The following is a 21,001-nucleotide window of genomic DNA, read 5'->3' on the forward strand; positions in this document are numbered from 1 at the left end:
GCACCTGGGTGGCTCAGTCGGTTAGGCGTCCAGCTTCGGCTCAGGTCATGATCTCACGGTTTGTGGGTTCGAGCCCCGTGTCTGGCTCTGTGCTGACGGCTCAGAGCCTGGAGCCTGTTTCAGATTCTGTGTCTCCCTCTCTCTCTGCCCCTCCCCCGCTTGTGCTCTCTCTCTGTCTCAAAAGTAAATAAATGTTAAAAATTTTTTTTAAAATAAAAATTAAAAAAAAATAAGGAAGGAAACCAAACGGGGACAGGGGGGAGTAAGCACTGGGGAAAAGAGGACTTCTACCTTCTTGAGACAAACCCCACGATGGTTATATGAGGAGAGATTTTTAACCTTTATAAACATCTGAGTGTAAAGTGGTAAAATGAGCATATACTAAGTTGGTAACTTTGAGTAGAAAAAGTAAAATTACAAAGTAGCGTCTCTCTGCTCATTGCCCACATCAGATCACTCTCTAGCAACCATCCTGTTTAGATTCTTTAAAATACAGTCCAAGATTGTATTTATTGGATCCCTTGCAGTTTGTGTTTTCCCATTACACCCTCTGGGCCATGAAATGGGGACCTGTCTGTGTGCTCCCTGTGACTTCCCAGCATCCGCGGAGGGCCTGGGGTGTGGTGGCCACTCGCCTCTGCTGAATGAACGGGGAGTGGATATTGGAGCCCAGCACGTAGCCGTCTGCATTCTGTGGAGAGATGTCTGTCCACTGACCACCACTCATGGCTCGCCCGCTCGCCGTCCGCAGTCAGCAGGCAGGCAGCGAAACTGGGAAGTGCGCCCCGCTTGCCTTCCACGCGCCACCTTTTCAGCTTTCTGCACTAACCTCTCCAGGCTCACTGTCTTCGTGATAACCCTCAGGAAGCCCTTCATTCTTTCAAGGGCCTGTTCTCTGCTAGCTGATATCATGCATAAAAGAAGCCTTTTTGATGTGCTACTGGCTCTGTGGTTACTAAGCATTTGCTTGGACTCGTGGAAAGAGAAGAGTCACGCAAGTGGTGTGTGTGACAAAATCAGTACTTTTTCATCCACTCACAATGTCTGCTTTGCACAGAAGGGCGGCTCCTGGCTCTTACATGCTAACACTCGGATTATCCAGTTAACACACTCATCTCCAGGCTGTTGGTGAAAGGATCCTATCCCATCCGTGTCTACGCTCTGGTACTTCACGTCTCCCCATATGAGAGTTTCACGAAATACTCAGGATCAATGTGCTGACAACAAACCTTAGATATGCACAGAAATGGAATAATCACTAAGCCGCAGGGACTCGAGGGTTTATCCCTGGGGCATGTACCATGTTAGCCTCCGCCCAGGCTTAAATCCCAGCTCCTCAGTTTGGAGGGCGATGCATGACGGGTTCTAAAGCTGCTCTGTCCGATACAGTAGCCACTAGCCACATGTGACATTTTAAATGTAAACAAAATAGCGTAATTAAGTTAAATGATTAAATTAAATTAATAATTAAATTAAATTACATTGAAGACTCAGGCGTCAGTTGCAGTAACTACATTTCAAGTTGCTGGTGGCTCCTGTCTCAGATAGAGAAAGATATAGAACACCTCCGTCATCCCAGAAAGTTCCACTGGTAGCCCTGGGCCAGGTCATCCTTGTCCTTCTAACGTGTTCAAGGGCGCTTGCTCAATTTCCTCCAGGTGGCACCTGACTATGACGGTTACCAGATAAAAAATAAGGTGCTCAGTTACATGTGAACGTCAAATAAGCAACAATTAATTCTTTAAGACTAAATATGCTCCAAAATAGTGCACAAAACGTATTGCAGTAAAACAAAAATTGTTATTTATCTGAAATTCAAATTTCACTAAGCATCTTGTGTTCTTATTTGCCAAATCTGGCAACATCACCTGCAGAGCAAACTGAGGGCATCTTCCAGGCTGCCTGGGGGGCTCAGTGAGTTAAGCATCCGACTTCGGCTCAGGTCATGATGTCTCTGTCCATGGGTTCGAGCCCCGCGTCAGGCTCTGTGCTGACAGTTCAGAGCCTGGAGCCTGCTTCAGATTCTGTGTCCCCCTCTCACTCTGCCCCTCCCCACCCCCGTCTCTCAAAATAAGTAAACATTTAAAAACATGCGAGCATCTTCCCTGGGAGCCTGGGTCCTCTTGACCATGGGGACTTTCTGTGTGAGGAACTGAGATGGCTGACGCCAGAAATGGGTCTGTAAGTCTTCCTGCATGTGTTGAGAAAGGCTGAGAAAGAAGTTCCTAACTGCATTTACTTTGGTTTCTAATCTCGCCTTGGGTTTCAAAAGCTTCTCACTACAGAAATATCTGGGTCCAGAGTGTCTGTGAAACTCATTCGTTCTCAGAAAGAAAGGGATGGATGGTGCCAATGTTCAGACATCACTGATTGATTCCGCACCTGCAAATTTTTTCCTACTGAAAACTTACTCCGGGTTCGTTTCTTCGTGTGTACACATACGCCTTGAGGAGGAGGGTAAACGGGGAGGAAATATTATCGAAGTGAAGCTCTCTTGAGTACGAAATATGTCTAATGTTTTGATTAAGTAATCCATTCAGAGGGTTCAAATAAATCAAACTAACAGGTGTATATTGAGAATCCACCCCTCCACTGGAAAACTCTACTAGATAATTATTTAATATTCTTGCATACCTACCCACCATTAACTCGCACAGAGAGTCAAGCCTCCCCTCTCCTGCCTTCATTGCTAAAAGATTGCCAACTATATACACTATTTTACCCTTGCTCTTTTCTTTTTTTTTGAATTTTATTTATTTTTGAGAGAGAGAGACAGAGTGTGAGCAGGAGGTTGGCAGAGAGAGAGAGAGAGAGAACTCGAAGAGGGTCCCAGGCTTCTTGCTGTCAGCACAGAACATAAGGCAAGGCTTGAACTCATTGGATGCTTAACCAACTGAGCCACCCAGGCACCTCATCATGTTCTTTTCTATAACAGTGTATCTTGGAGAACTTTCCAGATGTGAAAACAGGGAGCTTTCTGTACACTATCCTGTGGGATTGCACTGTGTTGATGTAACCTGTCTGCCATTGGTGGGCATATAGAACACGATGATAAACGCCGATTCACAGTGCACCAAATTTGCCGTCCCCCTGGTCTGCCGGGGTTGTGGGAAGTGAACAGAAACCAGTCACTCTTGGGTGGGACTCAGATTCTTTGCCTTAGAAACTCTATGGCCCTGGCCAAGTTGGCAATGTTGAACCTCAGTCTCTTCATCTGTACAATGGAGGTAATACTTCCCTTATGTGACTATCAGAACGAAAGAAGACGGTGTGTGAATTGTTTGAAGCTCAAAAGAACAACACAGATAAGATTATGTACCTTTCAACACCATTTCTCTTGTGAGAGTTAGAGATGATATATTGAAATAGGAACAGACTCCCCAAAGCCCAGCCTGCTGCCACGGGATAAGGTGGTACAGGGAGACTGGAAGGCAGATTCTTAATTACCTGCTTAAGACACCTACCAGGTGAAATGGCCATTTCCTGCCCACCAGAGTCAGAAAACACACTCTCCCAATTTCTTCGTGCCCTTCTCCCTATTGTTCTTTTTCTTTCAACCAAGGGCAGGCTTTGTCTGTCTGCCTGTCTGTTTGTTTGTTTGTTTGTTTTTAATTTTTTTTTTATGTTTTATTTATTTCTAGGAGAGAGAGAGACAGTATGAGCAGGGGAGGGTCAGAGAGAGAGGGAGTCACAGACTGAAACAGGCTCCAGGCTCTGAGCTGGCAGTCAGCACAGAGCCCGACGCGGGGCTCGAACCCACGAACCGCGAGATCATGACCTAAGTGAAAGTCGGACGCTTAACCGACTAAGCCACCCAGGCGCCCCTGTTTGTTTGTTTTTAAGGCCAAGTTTTAAGAATGTCTCTGCTAGGCTGTATGGTCTGTGTGTTGGGGGCTGGGGATCCCTCGGATTCATCGCTGTGCTGCCTGCTGTGAGCGTGGTGCCTGGCGTTTCCTGCCTTTCACCAGTCAGTCCAGAAACAGCTGATGAATTCAGAAGGCTGGGATGTGGGAAGGAGACCTCTATATAACAAGCCTGCACAAAGTGGCTTGCGCATGTGCACACAGGCTAATACGTATATTTGCACAGCAGACACGCGGTGAGACCTTCTGGAAAGGCATGGGAATCTGGAGCTAAACTGCTTGGGTTTCTGTGCTAGCTCTGCTCTGCCACTTACTGAGTGTCTGACTGGGGGTGAGTCACCTTCCATCCCTGAAGGTCAGACTCACCATCTATAAAACGGGGCAGTACCACCCAGGGGTTTGAGAACCAATCAAATGAGATGAAACATGAGAAAGCACAGTGTTCCGGGTGACACTTCATGTAAACATGTGCAAAATGATGTGGATAGATATCGATCCCAATCCATCTTATCTACCATCCATCGATCCATCTGCCTATTTCCAAATATGGAAAAGCAAAAGTAGGAGAGGCTGTCAGGATTCCCCTCTGGTTTGCTGGCTTCGCCTATGGAGACAGAAGGAACTGGCGTTATGCGAAGCTGGAATACTGCCTGCCTCTGGCGGCAACTAAGTTCCAAGGCAGGAGGAAGCTTCTAGAAGAGAGGGCCTAGCAGACATTCACTGCTGAAATGGCAGCGGATGCCACCCCCCTACCCCCCAAGTCCCTTCCAGGTACAGCAGCAGCAGCCCCAGCAGAACGGGTGGGCCTCTCGAACTCGGCTGAGCCACCTTTCCCAGAGCAGAGGGTCTCAAGACACGGACGCCGCATACACTGCCCACAGCACCCTGGGCATGACTCGCTCCCTGAATGTGGAGAATTCACCCCGACCGAGTATCTGAGCAACCTTGACACAGAAAAGAAAAATGCAGAAGGCTATTAAAAAGAAAGGTCCTTAGGGGCGCCTGGGTGGCTTAGTCGGTTAAGCGTCCGACTTTCGCTTAGGTCATGATCTTGCGGTTTGTGGGTTCGAGCCCCGCGTCAGGCTCTGTGCTGACTGCCAGCTCAGATTCTGGAGCCTGTTTCAGTCTGTGACTCCCTCTCTCCCTGACCCTCCCCTGTTCACGCTGTCTCTCTCTCTCTCTCTCTTTCCTAGAAATCAATGAAACATTTAAAAAAATAAATAAATAAAAATAAAAAGAAGGGTCCTAGGTAGATGCTCCCCTAAGTGAGGATAGAGCACAGAAGGAAACTCCTCTTTCCTTTGGCTCAGTCCCTGCAGGTTGTGAGTGAAGAGACTACGGTGCTGAATCGGTTGGTCTTGTGCCTGGTTACTAAAGAGATCAGACACCTTGAGTTCCATTTCTGCCCTTGAGGTCTTCACTGTCTCTCACCTCCCTGGACAATCTCCATCCCATTTTGAATCTTTCCTTCCTTTCTTTCTACTCTGCGTTGAGTGTATCTCTGGTAGCCTTAAGTGGCCACAGTGGCAGGAGTTGCTAATGAGGAGTAGTAAACTAATTAGTAGTTACTAATTACTAGTAGTAAACTAATCGTGCAACTTCGGCTCAGGTCATGACCACGCGGTTCACAAGTTCAAGCACAGAGCCTGGAGCTGCTTCGGATTCTGTGTCTCTTTCTCTCTGCCTTTCCCCTGCTCAGGCTCTCTCTCTCTTTCTCAAAAATAATAAAATAAACATGAAAAAATTTTTTTCAAAGATAAACAAATCCCACACTCCTATCCTCAGTACTTGCCATGTATATTTTCACATTGTTTCCCATCTGCTATGTTTTCACGTCTACTTTCCAAACTGTAGGAGGAAACCTAGCACATCTTCAGACAGATCCTCGCAGGCCTCGAGCCTCACTTCCCCCATGCCCGCTGCCCCCTGATCACTCCCCTACTTCCAGAGGGGGAGAGAGGCCATGGGCTGGCAGGTAGTGACACTGGAGCAATGGCTGTCAGCACCCGGGCTTCGAATGCCCTGAGCAAGGCAGTGCTGGGGCCGCAGCAGGGCCATGTAACCAGTGACCCCAGGGACGTCCTCAGCGTTGCCTGGTGATCAGCTGAGAACAATGGCTGCTTCTTTCCCCGTGGGAAGACCAGCCAATGTTCCCAAGTGCTGGGAGGCTGCCGTTCCCAGCGGACACCCACAAGGAAAATGTTTCTTCTCCCCATTCGAGTCGCTTTCGGGCTTTTTCTTACTGAGGGAACAGCACAGGGAGTGGGCGCCCTTGGGGAGCACAGCCCATCTGCACATCAGGGGCCTGCTTCCCAGGAGTGAGCCCTGAGCGTTGCCTGAGAACAGGCAGTGCCTGGGCAGACTTTTGCGCCCTTTCCCTCCCCCCACCCCCAGTTCCAGCAGACACTGTCAAGACCACCACTGCAGCCCCAAACAGGAAGGCCTGGTCCGAGTCACATGACCTCTAGAGGTAGAAGTCAGTGGAAAAGAGTTTCCATTAAGGGGCTGGGCCTAACTTTTTGATCATTATTGAAGTCACCTTGTGTCTGTCTTCTCCAGTTCCCTTCATGAAAGCTATAAACCAATAGCTGTTCCTATAATTTCCCATTTGTCTCCTGTAGACCCCCTTTCTACTGTCCCTCCTCTGCCCTCAATCTCTCTCCACTTAGCATCAACTATCTTTCAAGGAACACTTTTTAAAAGTACCTCTTTGGGGGAACCTGGGTGGCTCAGTTGGTTAAACACCTGACTCTCGGTTTCAGCTCAGGTCATGATCTCACAGGTTTTGCAAGGTCAAGCCCCACATCGGGCTCTGTGCTGACAGCTCAGAGCCAGCTTGGGATTCTCTCTCTCTCTCTCTCTCTCTCTCTCTGCCTTTCCCTCTCACGCTGTCTCTGTCTCTCTCAAAATAAGTAAATAAACTTTTTTAAATGTTACAAATAAAATTTAAAAATTTTTTAAAAATGATGAAAGTACCTTTTTGTTTTCACACTAGGTGCTCTGTGTTGAGATACACGGAAATCTGCCGCCTCCTTGCTCCAATGACGCCCGGGTGGGACCCAGTGTCAGCCAGGGCCTTGGCGCCCGTGTCTATGTGGGAGAAGAGCAGGTGTGCTGCGGTGCTCTGGCTCCCTCATCAGGAACCTCGCTGCTGGGATCTAACTGGTAGCTCAGAAGCTGGACCTCAGAATCCGATAAATGTCCCTGCTGACCAAAGTCACTGCTCTCCAAATTAGAGGTAGATTGCGAGGGATGTAGCTCCTACTTCGTTTCATGAATTAGATTATAATGTTCACTGTGTGCCGAGTGCTACCTTATTTTACCTTCATAAGGAGTTTATGGGTATGTTAGTGTTATTAGGATCCCATTTAGATTAGAAGACCAAGTCACAGACACATAAGGAACTTGCCCGGCTCATAACATTCCATCACGCAGTGCCACCGGTGGTCTACTGGAGCTATGAACTGTCTACCTCTTTGGAGAGTCGTTTGATTTGACTTAGCCATTACTCCAATTTTGTAATGTCCTCTGTAGCTTAGTCTTTAACCAAGGAATGCCAGAAATGAGGCCCTCCTCATTTTTTTACTTTTTGGTGGTTTATGTCATTCTGAAAGAGAACTTCTGAGGGAGACGTTCGACTTTAAGGAGGCAAGAAGATCCCTGATATTAAACAATTTGTTCTTTTTCTTTGTACCCAACACAAAGGAGATGACAGCAGCAGTGAAGGCTGGTTGCCGGGATGTCTGGGACCCTGTGGGATAAGGGAAGTGAAGACACAGGTTGAGCCATACGCCAGGCCCTACTTTGCAACGCTATGTGACCTGGAGCAAACTGTTTGCCCTCTTTATCCTCAGTTTCTTTGTCTGGAAAATGGAACCATCCTATCACCCACCTCGGAGGGTGGATGTCAAGACTAAGTGGGGATAGTACACTTGACACTTAGTAGACCCTGAAAACACTACCTTCTCCTTCTTTCATTTCCCCTTGTCTCTGAGCTGGGTTCATCTCTGGGTGTGTCCCTTATCGACTGCCACGTCACAAATTATCCCCAGACTTGGCCACTTCAGGACCAGAACTCAACGATGCCGGGCCCTCTGGCTCTCCTGCAGGCTGCTTTGAGGATGTGGTGGGACTACAGTGAGGGCTGCAGTGTGGCCTGGTGGGTAGCGAAGGCCCCACGTGGGATCAATCCACTCGCAAACCCATGCGAGCGGCTGTTGGCAGGATGCAGGCCTTCGAGGACTGTTAGGCTCGGGGACTCAAGTCCGTGTTTTTTGCTTCTTATCTTGTGGGCCTTCTAAAGAGCACAAGTGAGGGCCCAAGACAGGGGCCACAACCTTTGGTAGCCTAATCCTAAAAGGGACACCCCATCGCTTCTGATACATTCTAGTAATGAGTCACCAAGAGTACCACACACTCAGGGGAAAAGGATGACCCGAGAGTGAGAACCCTCAGAGGCAAGGGTCATCTCAGAGGATGCCTACCACATGGAATACATCACAGCCTGTTTATTGATTTTTTTTTTTTTTTTATTTCTAGGAGAGAGAGAGAGAGACAGCGTGAGCAGGGGAGGGTCAGAGAGAGAGGGAGTCACAGACTGAAACAGGCTCCAGGCTCTGAGCTGGCAGTCAGCACAGAGCCCGACGCGGGGCTCGAACCCACGAACCGCGAGATCATGACCTAAGCGAAAGTCGGACGCTTAACCAACTAAGCCACCCAGGCGCCCCCATCACAGCCTGTTTAAAACAAGGTGAAACTGACCTCTTGATCCAGTATCTTTAAAGATGGAAGAGTATCTCTGAGTTTTCACACACACGGGCCTGTTTGGGTACAAGTTGGGTCATATACTCAGGCATCAAAAATTGCCAAAGTACTTACGTTTCTGAATGTCCTTGGAAACTGCATTTCCCAGGCTCCCTTGCTCTCTGGTTTCCAGTAGTTCTGACCGATGGGAGACACTGGTGGGCCATGTTGGTGGGACCAGGACGCTTCTTCCCTTCCCTCTTCACTTCCTCGCGTCTCCCCGCCTCGTTGGCGCCCTTCGGCTCAGTCCCATCAGATGGCCCTTCTCTTGGTGGTCTGAGCTCCTGCCTCCCCAGCCTGTGCTGTCCAGCTACACTGGGGGTCCCAGCCCCAGCTCCCAGATGACAGTTAACACCGCTTCTTCCCTTTGTCCCAGTGGCCCTTGGAGATGTGACAACTTCCTGCTGCTGCTTCTCTTTTGGTTACTCCTCACCCCTCTTTTGGCTTCTCAACTCTTCCATCATTGATTTATATAATTCTCTCAATTCAATTCCTTCTATATGAAATCCCTAGCGTGGCTTCTTTGGTTTAACCGGCCAGTGCTAACACACCGGGAACCAGTGAGACCAAACACAGCCGACGAACACGGCTCTTCCTTGAACCACTAATGTACAGAGCAGTGTTTACACTGTTCTAGTCCTAAGTATCTGCCCTGGTCCTCCCGCTGCTGGAAGTCCAGAGGGTGGCCGCTTCTGCATCAGGATGTAGTGTCACCACCCTGGGCTCATGCTTTGTATTTCATAAAGCAGGAGGCTTTGTGACATCTGTGATCTTTTAAATCCCTGAATACCGGGGGCTCCAGAATTCATCCACAGGGAAAGTCTAGGAGCCACTTTCTAATGGGGAAGTGAGTGGGAGCACTTTATATGAAACCAAAGTGTGTGTTGGGTTGGGGGTAGGGGGAGACAACAGACAAAACCCCAAAGCTTGAGTTTTCCACGTCATAGAAGGGGATGGCACTCGTGGGCACCAAGGGGAAGCTAACAGGGACTACGCTAAGCTTCATAAACTATGTTGTCCTACAAACTGCTTTCTGTCTCCTATTCCAACCCCTGCTTTTTGCCCCACCCCCAAATCAAAAAAAACTGCTTAGGAATAAAGTTAAAAATATAAAAATAATATTTCACTATAATGGGGATAAAAATAACTTACAAAATGTGACCGAGTTAGTCACTGGAGTAATTTTACCAGGAAGAGAGGCAGTACAGATAAGCTCTTGTAGCTTAAGACCCAAGGCAATTTACTTACCATCTTTGGGTGCAGTTTTGTCTTCTGGAAAATGGCGATAATAATCCTAGTACATTCAGTTATTACAGGGATGAAATGAGTGTGTATTTGTAAAGTGCTTAGAACAGTGCCTGGCATGTAGTCTAGCCTATGGTAAACCTTATAAATACATTACAACATTCTACACTGTAACTGACTCTATTTTACTGTAACTGATAGAAATTATACTGGGACATTATGGTCACTGTAAGTCCAGAGAGTTCATGTAAGAGCAACTGTGAGAAAAGGAAGTTTGGTAGTCAGCTAGAAAAAGAGGAGTTCAAGAATGGTGACTTGTTCAATGTATCTTTTCCACAGATGAGAACACAGTAGGACACTTGTGTAAATGTCTTCCGGCCAGAGAGGCTGCTTGATTTGGGGACCCATGTATGATGAAAATACCCCTTGGTAGAACCCTATGCTCAAAATATATCCTCTAATATGTATCTTGGTCTCCTGACCGGAAATTAAGCACACATCTGATACTTTATGTAATATCAAGTGTATCTCATTATAAATTAATTAATAGTATGGCTTATAAACTGAGATCATGTGAATTTAGGATTAAAAAGTAACATATATAAGGGCATCTGGGTGGCTCAGTCAGTTGAGCTCAGTTGGCTCAGGTCATGATCTCACCATTCATGCATTTGAGCCCCATGTCAGGCTCTGTGCTGAAAGCTAGAGCCTGCTTCAGATTCTGTGTCTCCCTCTCTCTCTACTCCTCTCCCATTTACACTCTCTCTCTCTCAAATATAAAAAATAAAACATAAAAGAATTGTTTTAAAAAGTAACATATATGGTCACTTACTATGTGTCAAACTTTGTGACATCACTTCAGACATGGTCAGGCGCATTGGGAGCGCCTGTGGCCGTAGACTGTGAAGGCACTTCAAACAGGTGACCTCATCTGGCCTTCACAACACTCCTACAAAGTAGGTAATAGTCGAATCAATAAGATTTTTGCCAAGTTATACAATAAACACCCCCCAAATCTTAGTTGATAGCAATAGCAAAGGTTATTTCCGACTCACATTGTATTTCTTAGTGGATCTATCATGTTTTCTTCATGGAGGAACCCAGGCAGAATGTGACATAAAGGGATCATATTGCTGTTAATAATTTTTCTGGAAAGTGGGCACATGTCACTTCCAATTATCTTACCAACCAAAGCAACCCCTGTGTCAATGACTGATGTTGTTGTCAAGAAGTGTACTCTTCATGTGGGGAGGCATCTTGTAAATCCATATTTATGGACAGGGATGTGTAATCCTCCCAAATGTACAGTAAAAATTTGGGAGTAATAATACAATCTACCATACTATTCTCATCCAAATTTTGAACATGAGAAAATTGAGAAATAGAGCTTAGTAAATTTCTTAAAATCATAAGCCTGGTAAGTGATAGGATTTGAATTTGAAATGGAGTTATCTGTCTTCAGAACTGTGGTAGCCAGATTCCATGATGGCCCTGGCAACCTTACCTCTAAATATGCACACACATATTTGGATGATTCCCTCTCAAAACTGCATAAACTGTAACTAATATAATATTGTGACTTCTGGAGTTAGGTCATAAAGGATTGTGGCTTCAGTTTTGCTTTCTTGGATCACTCATTTTTGGGGAAGTCAGGTGCAATGTAGGGAGTCCCGGAGAAGACCTACGGACAGGCCAAGAAACTGAGGCCTTCTGCCAGTAGCCAGCACTGATTTGGCAGCCAAGCGAGACATCTGGGAATTGGGTCTTCCAGCCCCAGTCAAGTCTTCAGATGATTCCACTTCCAGCTAATATCTTGATTCCAGTCTCATCAAGTCAAAACTACCCAGTTAAGAGATGCCTGGGTGGCTCAGTCAGTTGAGTATCCAACTCTTGACTTAGGCTCAGGTCATGATGTCATGGTTCATGAGTTCAAGCCTTGCGTTCAGCTCTGAACTGACAGTACAGAGCCTGTTTGGGATTCTCTCTCTCTCTCTCTGCTGCTCCCCTGCTCTCCCTGTCAAAATAAAAAAAAATAATAAACGTTAAAAAAAAGTGGGGCGCCTGGGTGACTTGGTTGGCTAAGCATCCGAATCCGGTTCAGGTCATGATCTCATGGTTTCGTGGGTTCAAGTCCTGCATCGGGCTCTGTGCTGACAGCCAGCTCAGAGCCTGGAGCCTGTTTCAGATTCTGTGTCTCCCTTTCTCTCTGACCCTCCCCTGCTTGTGTTGTCTCTCTCTCTCTCAGAAATAAATAAAACATTAAAAAAAGTGTTTTAAGGTAAAAAAAAAAACTACCCAGTAAAGTCACCCCCAAATTCCCAACCCATGGAAACTGTGTGAGATAATAAGTCCTTATTATTATTTTAAGCCACTAAAGGTTGGGGATAATTTGTTATGCAGCAGTAGATGACTATCAAAGAGTCTATCTGTTTAACCATTATGTCAAACTGCGACCATGTATTAATTAACAATCTGTGTAAATATATAGATCTTACATTTACAAACCAGCAAAGGTATATAATTCAGGGGGAGTGAGGAGGAAAAAGTAAAGGGATCCTGAGGAAATAATAACTGGAATTATGATGGATAAAGAGGGAAGATGAAGAGCACAGTGGAGATATGCAAGGCCAGATGCAATCTTTCCTTGTTCATTAAACCATCTCTTCTAAAGATACCGGCGACATCTTTGAATAGATGGATGCTGAAGATACTGATTAAGACAATGATTATGAGTTCAATATTAAGGTTAATAAAGAAATAGTTAATATTTCTGAAATCATATTTATCGAGGGGCTCTCTTTCCAGATAGAAAAGAGTATTTGTTGGGATTTTTGCAGGGATTGAGGGATCTGTGTTTTGACTCTTAAGAGTATATATGTAGGGGCGCCTGGGTGGCTTAGTCGGTTAAGGGTCCGACTTTCGCTTAGGTCATGATCTCGCGGTTCGTGGGTTCGAGCCCCAAGTCGGGCTCTGTGCTGACTGCCAGCTCAGAGCCTGAAGCCTGTTTCAGTCTGTGACTCCCCCTCTCTCTGACCCTACCCTGCTCACGCTGTCTCTCTCTCTCTCTCCTAGAAATAAAAAACAAACAAACAAAAAAAGAGTATATATGTAGACACATATGTTTTATATTCTTAAGCTCTTCTAGTCCAAGTAAAGACACCCCAGTCCTCCATCTCACCCCCAGATCCAAATCATTTTCCACCTATGCCTTTTGCAAAGACCTTCCTGCATCCAGATTCCATAGGATTTCCTTGCTCGTAACCCAGAGGACAAGTCACTAATCTCTCTCAAGCTTTCATCTTGAAACAAGATGGATTCTTGGAGTCTCAATAACGCTTAACATCCAAATTAAGTTTAGATTTCTTAGATTTTCTCTTTCCATATTTTCTGTTTTTATTTTACTGATTTAGTTAGCCTTGGGCCAATGTAGAACAACTTGACTGAGTTTAGAACTTAAAATACATGTATGTACCTATATATGCAAGTGTAAATATGTAAGGTAGATAGAGATATATATACGCATATTCTATAGGTATAAAAATGAGTTTAAGATTACCTCTTAGGGGCGCCTGGGTGGCTTAGTCGGTTAAGCGTCCGACTTTCGCTTAGGTCATGATCTCGCGGTTCGTGGGTTCGAGCCCCGCGTCGGGCTCTGTGCTGACTGCCAGCTCAGAGCCTGGAGCCTGTTTCAGTCTGTGACTCCCTCTCTCTCTGACCCTCCCCTGCTCAAGCTGTCTCTCTCTCCCTCCTAGAAATAAATAAAAACATTAAAAAAAAAATTTAAAAAAAAAAAAAGATTACCTCTTAAACTGCAGCCTCTAACACAGATTTCCTTCAGTCTGATTGAGGCCTATTATTTATAATAGCAGTTTTTTATTTATAAAAGCAGTTTGGTTGCTTGTGATCAGCTTTGTTGAAATTAGAGGAGAGAGGAGAAAGAAGGGAAGGGACTGAAAGGGAAGGGAGAGGAAGGGAAGGGTGGGGTGGGGAGTGAAGAAGAGAAAGTAGCAGAGAAAATTTTATAGAAAAGGCATGCCTTTTACTTTTGTTTTGTTTTCAGTTAGGACACACACGATGCGGGTAGGCGAGTGTGAGTATAATGATGTAACACGTGTCTCTTGACATAGGTTATGGTCAAACGTTTTTAAAGACACTGATCAGCTTATAAATTACATGAAAATAAACTGAAATCATTACAGTTTAAGTTACAAAATATCCCAAAGTGTAATTGCTAAAAACAACCACGATGCACCATGTTGTTATGTCCACAAACTTTGGATCAGGAATTTAGGTAGAGCGGAACGGAGCTGGCTTGCCTCTCTGCCATGATGTTTGGGACCTCAGATGGAAAGACTTGACCACTGGCAGTTGTAATAACATGGAGCCTCCTCCATGACATGTTATTAGGACAAGAGCACATTTCTTGTCCTAGAAGTAGGATGGTTCAAATATTAAGACAGACAACCAGAGTGCCCAAACATAGTCTCCAACAGAGTTTGGCTTTCTCACAGCCTGGTGGCTGCAGAATCACCAAAACTCTTATGAAATAGATAGCTCAAAGAGGGAGCCTAAGGGTTCCAGAAAATAAGGCACAAGCTGGTTGCTCTGTAGGATCTGGCCTCAGAAGTCACACAGCCTCACTTCCTCCACACTCTCTTAGTGTGAACTGTCACAAGTTCACTCAGACTCTAGGGGACAAGAATTAGATTTGATGAAGGCATAAGAGTCAAGACATGGTGGAGAAGGGAGTGTGGTTCAGGAGAAATTGCTGCAAACATATTTGGAAAATTAAAGTTGCCTCATCATGAAACCAGGAAGAAGTCCAAGTACAGTAAACTGGGTAAGTGAATACATTGGGCCACATTTATAAATGAAATATAACACAGGGCAAATCGGCAACCTGGAGCTCTCTGTTACCAATAATACAGAAGGGTAGTTCTTATTGAACGAAAAACCAAGACCCAAAGGAATAAATACACTATGATTGGGTACCTATACATTTCAAAACTAGGACAAACTAAACCAGAATGTTCATGGAGGTAATTAATAAATCTTACATTAAAAAAACAAATAAACAATTTCAATGAAAGCCCAGAGAAAGAGCAGGAGCGGGGCACAGCCTATAATACCTGGTGTCTGTGAAACTTGGTACACATTTTGAAAAAAAGTTTTATCATATTTTTAAGAGAAGCATGTTGTTTGCTAATAATAAAGCAATCCATGGTTATGGTGGAAACTTTTAAAAAACATAAAAGCTTGGACACAAGAATAAAAGTCATCTACATTTCCACCACTATGGAGAATCTATGTCACACGTAGGTATATTTTCCCTTTCTATGAAAAGTGTTACAACATGGTGAGATGTGAAGAGAAACTTTTTTTAGAAAACTTTTTATTTTGAACTAATTTTAGATTATACAGAAGTTACAAAATTAGTACAAAAATTCCCTCATATCACTCAACTGGCTTCCTTAATGTTAATGTCTTACATAAGCATTGTACAATGACAATTCAGAAAATGCAACAAAACAAAACAAACAAGAAAAGAACAGGAAATGGACGTTGGCACAATATTATTTACCAAATGTAGACTTTTTTCAAACTTGACAAACTTTGCCACCAGTGTCCTTTTTCTGTTCCAAGGTCTTAGTCAGGATCCTGCATTGAATTTACTTATTGCTTCTCAGGTCTATCATAGTTCCTCAGTCTGTCCTTGTCTTTCCTGACCTTCACACTTTTGAGGAGTACTGATCCGTTATTTTAAAGAATGCAACTTGATTTGAATCTGTCTGATGTTTTCTTATCATTGGAGCGAGTATATGCATTTCTGCCAGGAAATATCACAAAAAGGAGCGTCTTCTCCATGCAAAGAGTTCACAATGTCCATATGTCCTATTACTTGTCACGTTTACCTTGCTCACTTAGTTAAGGGGATGTCTGCTGCAGTTAGGCTGTAACTGATCACCTCTGCCTTTGTAGTTGATAGGGGTCTTACGGAAGACACTCTGAGACTGCAATCCTGCTGCTCCGTAAACTCCCACCTAGTGATTGTAGCATCCACATGTGGACTGCATCTGCAACGAGGAAGAGTTGTCCTTCCTCTTTGCGAATGTATTTATTTATGGATACATATTTTATTCAAAAGCTAAAAAATCCAGTATTATCGATTTTTATTTCGTTGCTCAAATGGCAGCAGCTTTGGCCATTCTTAGCTCCTTGAGACTGGTTGCCATGTTTTTTCAAAGTTTCCATCTTTTAGAAAACATGTCCTTGTCTTCTGGTACCACAAGATGTTTCAGGCCCATCCTGTCTTTAACCTGCTCCATCCTTGGAATCAACCACTTATCCAAGGAGCCCTGGTTCTTTTTATCGGAAAATGATGCTTAAAGACCAACAATTGTGGGCCAGGTGTGCTAATCGCTGCTGGGATGTCACTGCCAATAGTCCTCTCGGCCAACAGAGCAAGGAAATATATGTGTATATTTGCGTACACACACACACACACACACACACACACACACATCTATGTCTCTGTATCCATACAACTGTAGATATGCGTCTGCTTCTAATCCAGGCCAGCACGGTTCATTTTATTCAAATGCTTCTTTTTCCACCAGTATGAACAGTACATCTCATTTTCTACAATATGAGAAATTTGTGGTCAATTCCAGTAGACACATCAATAGTTGCAGAATGGTTAACCCATATCCGTGAAATACTTTCATTAGATTACAACCCTCCAGTGTTTTGATGTTAGCAAGCTAATATAGCTTGGCTCATTTGTTAGTGCTTATACTGCATTTGGGGTTCCTTCCCCAACCCTATCACTTTTAACAGTTTGTTTATTTTGCTGGTACATGAAACATTACTATAGTTGTAAGAGTCAGTTACACAATCAGACAGATTCAATAAACTGATACTCCCTCCTCACCTTGGCACTTTGTTCCCTTTTCTCCTTTCTTTCTACTCCTTTTTAACCCTTCCCCCACTGCCATAGATAACCATCTCCTTTGTTTTTGGTTTATCCTTCCTGTACATCTTCCGCACAAATAATCGGAAAGTGTGTCTTCCTATATCCTCTTCTCTCTCCTCTGGAGGGTATGATACTATGGATACTCTTTTGCACTTGGTTTTTTCACTTAACCATACATCCTACAACTTACTCCTTATTACTTCAGAGAGATCTTTCTTACCTGTTTTTCTAGCTTCATGTTCCTCAGTATTTCAAGTGTGCCCTAGCTCATTCCACCACTCTTTTATGTGTGGATACTAAAGTTCCTCCCAATATTTTACAGTTTCAAACAATGTCGCAAACAAATAATCTAGGGTATGCCATCCACACTTTTGAAGGTTGAATGAGATAGAAAGAATAACAATTTTTAAGCTAACATATAGTCCTTTTAAGAAAAATTCTCCAGAAATGTTCTAAACTAAAAGCTAAGATAGAGTACCTATTAAAAGTCTACAAAGGGAAAGTCTGTCCCAACAGATAGAGTTCTACAGGTGATCTTCACAGTGACCACAGCCCACAGTGCCATGTCCGTGTGCACATAACACACCTTCTTTGCAGAAGCTGGGGAGTAACTCGTTTGTCCTGCAAAAAACACCGATCCCCAAACTCTGTCTTCAGTAAAGCAATCATGGCAACATTAAAATAGCCGAGTGCAGAGTCAAGTGCTTGGAACCCAGAACTTCGGAGTAAAAGGAACCAAGTACAAGCTTCCCATGCCTTTAACCTGTCTGCAAATCATATTGTTTCTCCTCTGCACAATTGCTATCATGTCCAAAATGGAAAGTTTCACAGAATACTCCCCACTGCCATCATTTGGGGTTTTTCTTAGAGGCTTAAAAAAAAGTCAGTATCAGGAAATCGCTTTTTTTTTAGGTCATTAGAGATTAATACACTTGAGAATACTTCATGAGTTCAAGAAATTGCATGAGGAAGACTCTTCCCACTCTGGCCTATGATCCTACACAGCAAGAAATATGTGGGGGCATTAGCACATGGTCAAAGAGCCGAGTGCATAACTGAAGCCACATGCATTGGGCATGGGTATTGGATATTCTATTATAGTTCATAGAAAGAAAGAAAGAAAGAAAGAAAGAGAGAGAGAGAGAGAGAGAGGGAGGGAGGAAGAAAGGAAGGAAGGAAGGAAGGGAGGGAGGGAGGGAGGGAGGGAGGGAGGAGGGAGGGAGGGAAGGAAAGGAACAAAGAAGGAAAGAAGGAACGGAACGAAGGAAGGAAGGAATAAAGGAAAGAAGGAAGGAAGGAAAGAAAGAGAAATATGTGGCCTCTGCTACTAAATTGATTTCACAACCTCTAGTGATTATTCAGACCAGCAGTCTGCAAAATACTTTAAGAGCACATACCTTGAAGTCAGACAGATGTGAGCTGGAAACCTAGATGTACCTGTTAGCAACAGCCTGCTCAGAAGCCCTTAGTCTGTGCAAGCCCATGTCTTCCTTTGTAAAATAAGGACAATAGCCCAGGCTAGGGATTGTTCCATTGGCCAAGTAAGAATGTAGGTAACACAGAGTACAATGACCAGTAAATGGAAAGGGTAGCTTTTATGAAGAATGATAAAGTGGGAGGGGCACCTGTGGCTCAGTCCCTTAGGCTTCTGACTTCGGCTCAGGTCATGGTCTCAAGGTCTGTGGGTTTGAGCCCCATCCTGACAGCTCAGAGCCTGGAGCCTGCTTCGGATTCTGTGTCTCCCTCTCTTTCTGCCCCTCCCCCTGCTTGCACTCTCTTTCTCTCTCTCTAAAAATAAATAAGCATTTTAAAAATTAAAAAAAAAAAAGAATGCTAAAATGAGATGAGGAGATGCAGTACTAGGGGATTCTGGGAGTCCCTAGGCAGCCAAGCCTCATCCACCCAATGTGGATAGAAAATCAGGAAGCACAGAAGGCGTTGCCATCACCTTCTCACCTTCTCCAAGCCTCATCCACCCAATGTGGATGGAAAATCAGGAAGCACAGAAGCCGCTGCCATCACCTTTTCACCTTCTACAGCCCACACTAGTGCCCACTCAGGTACGCATCTGAGGGAGTCAGGCTTGGATTGCTGCAACCTCCTCCTCTCAACCTGGGTTCATGTCTAGCATGTCACAGGCAAGTCCAGAAATCCACAGGAACACTCGCACAACAGAAAACGGATTTGACCTGTTGCTCACCTCCAGGGAGAGCTGTAGTTGACATCTCAGCTGGGCATCAGAGGGAACTGAGGATTTGTTAAATATTCTGAGACTCACTGGAGTTACTGGCTCAGAATCATCCGAAGAAAGACTTTGGAATCTAAATTTAAAATACACACACACTCGCACATACACACACCCTAAGTCATTGTAACAGAGCTGACCAAGCTGACAGATCAATAGTAAAGTAGAGCCTTTAGGGTTACTCTTATATCATCGTAGAAGAGTGTAAAATAAATATTTGCTTTAATACTGGGAAACCCTCAGTGCATTCTTTGAATCCATCAGTTCATTTTATTGATAGGAAAACACACTGTACCAGAGGAGACAAGCATAGGTGAGTTGAAAGATCACAGAATTTGGAGAGATTAAGTCCCTTGACATCAGAAGTAGTAAGGATTACGTAGGATCACGTCAGACATTTAAGAGAAAACTTCAGTGGGTAGTGCAAATTTCAGACATTTATAAGAGCTATTGTTTGTCATTGAAAATGAATATAACACACTTCTGGGATTGAATGTCCACAAATCAGTTTCCCTAGTAACTATCAACTGGCTTTTTTTGAAACCTTATCCCCTCCCTGTTTGTATTAATATATACCAAAGGGCATATTTATTTGTCAGTAGCAATTTAATTACATTGAAATGTTTATACATTAAAGATTTTAAAATATGGATAATTTACATAGTTTTTATACCAGCAATAACTTAAGTAACACTAATCTGAAACTTTTAATTAATGTTGTATCAAAGATATATGTTCTCTTTGATTTCAATAGTAAGGTCTGTAGTGCGTGGAGATTTGTGGCAACAAAACTAAAAATTAATGTGATGTCCAATGCTCTATTACAACCATCTACACCCACAGAATAGTGTCAGATCACTTTATAGCACTGGCCAAAATGGTGCGTTGTCTCTCAAGTACATGGCTTGCAAGTTTTTAAAGATGATTCCAACCAGACCATTTTCCAGGAATAATTCCTTTAGTTGGGTGGTCATTGCCAACATAGAATCTTTGTTGATTGGCCAATTACCCAGACAAATCCATCTTTGAGAGATCTTGCAAAGAATGTCTTCAGAAGATGATGACTGAACTTGCCAAAGATCTGTGTCTGAGATGGAAATCTGAAATTGTAATTCAACCCAACATGTAACTTGTTTTCTTTTTTATGGAGCTCTGAGAAGCATGGGGCCATAATCATCCTGATGGAAACCATATTTGGTAGGTGGATTAGCCATTCATCAGCTATTGAGTAATAACAGGGTCTGGGTTTCTCTAATAATGAGAGTAGATATGTTATAATTTACACTTCAAATGTATTTCCCCATGTGATCAACGCTTGAATGTCATTTCTAACTCGTTTATTACAGTTAAATCCCGAAGAATGTGCCAAAGAACTCAACAACATGGCATATTCTGCAAAGTGTCCCTCCACTTCCAGTGATTTTATGGACCTCATCTCTATGTTATTTGAAAATTAATCCTTTTCCAGCTGTCTACCCTGACTATGTTTTGGGGTCCCCTAACCATTCCGAATACCCTGAATTCAAGGTATCTAAACTAATGGAGCAGTTGTCCAGGGAAAAGAGAAGCAACAGCCCCGCCCCCAACCCTTGGGAGCAGAAAGCAAAGGAATTATCCTAAAGAATTATTTAAAAACCCAGGTGCAGCAGACAGAAATAAAACCATGACTGCATAGATTGATGTCCCAGGGGTCCAAAATCTAACCCCAAATGGGCAATAATTTGTTTGGCATTAAACTAAACCAGTTTGATGAACTCAAATGCCCTCAGCTCAATAGGCAGGACTCTCCGAGGAGCCTGTGTTACTTCCCTCACTTAAGCGCAGATTTGTAATAAAAATCTTAGTGCCAGTGGCACGGTTTTTGGACATATA

Source organism: Hyaena hyaena, unplaced genomic scaffold, assembly GCF_003009895.1.
Source record: "Hyaena hyaena isolate Hyena2069 unplaced genomic scaffold, ASM300989v1 scaffold_614, whole genome shotgun sequence".
NCBI lineage: Eukaryota > Metazoa > Chordata > Mammalia > Carnivora > Hyaenidae > Hyaena > Hyaena hyaena.